Raw genomic sequence first — 2,075 nt, forward strand, 5'->3', positions numbered from 1 at the left:
GCATTATGGGCTTACAGGACTGCTTATAAAACTCCTATTGGAATGACTCCTTACAGACTGATTTTTGGAAAGACTTTTCACTTACCCGTAGAATTGGAGCATAAAGCATATTGGGTGATTAAAGAATTCAATTATAATTTGAAAGATGCTGGTAAGAAGAGATTGTTACAATTAAATGAATTGAAAGAATTAAGAAATAAATCTTATGATAACGACAGAATTTATTAGGAGAAACTAAAGTTATGGCATGATTGGAAGATTAACCAGAAGAACTTTGAACCAGAACAAGAAGTTTTGCTTTACAATACTTGGCTAAAGTTATTCCCTGGAAAATTGAAGTCTCGTTGGTTAGGACCCTTTACTGTGACTTAAGTTTGTACTTACGGAGCTGTTGAAATTGAAGATCAGGAGATTGGAAATAGATTAAAAGTAAATTGACACCGATTAAAACCATATTTTAAGGGTAAAAGACCAAATTTTAAAGTGGTTTTAATGATCAGTCAACCTGAATAAACCTGAATAGGTCGGGCTGACGATGTTAAACCAAGCGCTTTATAGGAGGCAACCTATAGTTATCTTTATTTTTATTGCGATTATAGTAGTTTTTTTTCTGAAATTATCATTATTTTGTGGTAGAATTGAGATCTACTATTCTTATTTACCCTTGAATCATCATAAAAATTGGATCCATAGAGAAAAATTGGAACGCATTCAAGCCAGAGCAAAACTGTGCAATTTTTGCCTTGGGCGCCGACGGCTCCCTTGACGCCGCCGATGACGCCGCCGACGGCGGGTTTTTCCCAAGAGTCCAGACAAAATTAATACAGAGGTGACGGGCGCCCCCCGGCAGCGCCCTCAACACCGTCGGCGGTGAGACCAACGAGATGGCGGTTTCTGGAGTTTGAATGGCAGTTTTTTGCGGTTTTTAGGCGAGAGTTACCCCTTTTAAACTCCCAAATTTGTTTCTAAGTTCATATTTCCCCCGAAAATGAAGGGAAACTAAACCAATTTCATTCCTATGACATCCAATTCCCCTGATAATCCCATAATGCAAGTGTTCAACCGAAGAAAATTCATTAGTGCAGAAGCGCATCGAATCTTCAATAAGGTACTAGCGAATAAAAGATTAATCAAGGAACGATGATTCATAAATCACGGATTGAATAATACCTCGATGGCAATTGAAGAGATGATAGTGCGGCAAAGTTGGGAAGTGATGTGCTATACTACCGCCGCCGTGGTTGTTCCTGTGGTAAAAGAATTTTATGCAAATTTGTATGGAATCTACCAGGGAGTCATTTATGTGTGAGGTAGATGGATAACTTTCACTCCTGCATGGATCAATGAAATATACATGATCGAGAATGTTCCTGTGTGCCATTATTCCAACTTCGTCCCAACAAGAAATGTCTAGACAAGAAACCAAATGAATGAGATTTACCAATATTTAATAGATGAAATTGAAGACTAGGAAATGAGAGAAAACGGGTATGTTAGTTTTTCTGCAACACTCCTAAATCCCATTTTAAAACTCTGGCACTTCTTCATTTCTGTGCAACTGTTACTGACAATGATGATCATTAAAGTTTCTAGAGAAAGTGATACTTTGAATTACTGCATCCAAATGGGACTGCCGATCGATATTGGATCAATAATTGTGAAGTTGGTTTTGGGCCTAGTCGTTCATGGATCAACTTATGGGCTTGGACACCCTTCCACAATTTCCTCACTTTGCAATAAGTTCCAAATATCCTATGAAAATTGGGAAAATGTACTTCTACCTTGGAAGCCTTTGGACCCAAGTGAGAGATTCCCAGCTTTTGAAGATGAAAATGACATGACTATTGTGATCGATCAATCATCTCATAATTCACTGTCGATCCAGCCTTTAGTCCGGACAAGACTTTGGTGATCCTGCACAAAATCAAGAAATTGGAGAAGGACGTACAAAATGTCATGAATGCAATTAATAATATCTCTGATTTCCTTAATCATCTAGACTGGAGGATGAAAGAACATTTTTCTCACTCTGGACATATAGAAGATAGTTTGATACGACTGATGAGGAGGATGAA

Source organism: Phalaenopsis equestris, unplaced genomic scaffold, assembly GCF_001263595.1.
Source record: "Phalaenopsis equestris unplaced genomic scaffold, ASM126359v1 Scaffold224211, whole genome shotgun sequence".
In the NCBI taxonomy this organism is placed as follows: Eukaryota; Viridiplantae; Streptophyta; class Magnoliopsida; order Asparagales; family Orchidaceae; genus Phalaenopsis; species Phalaenopsis equestris.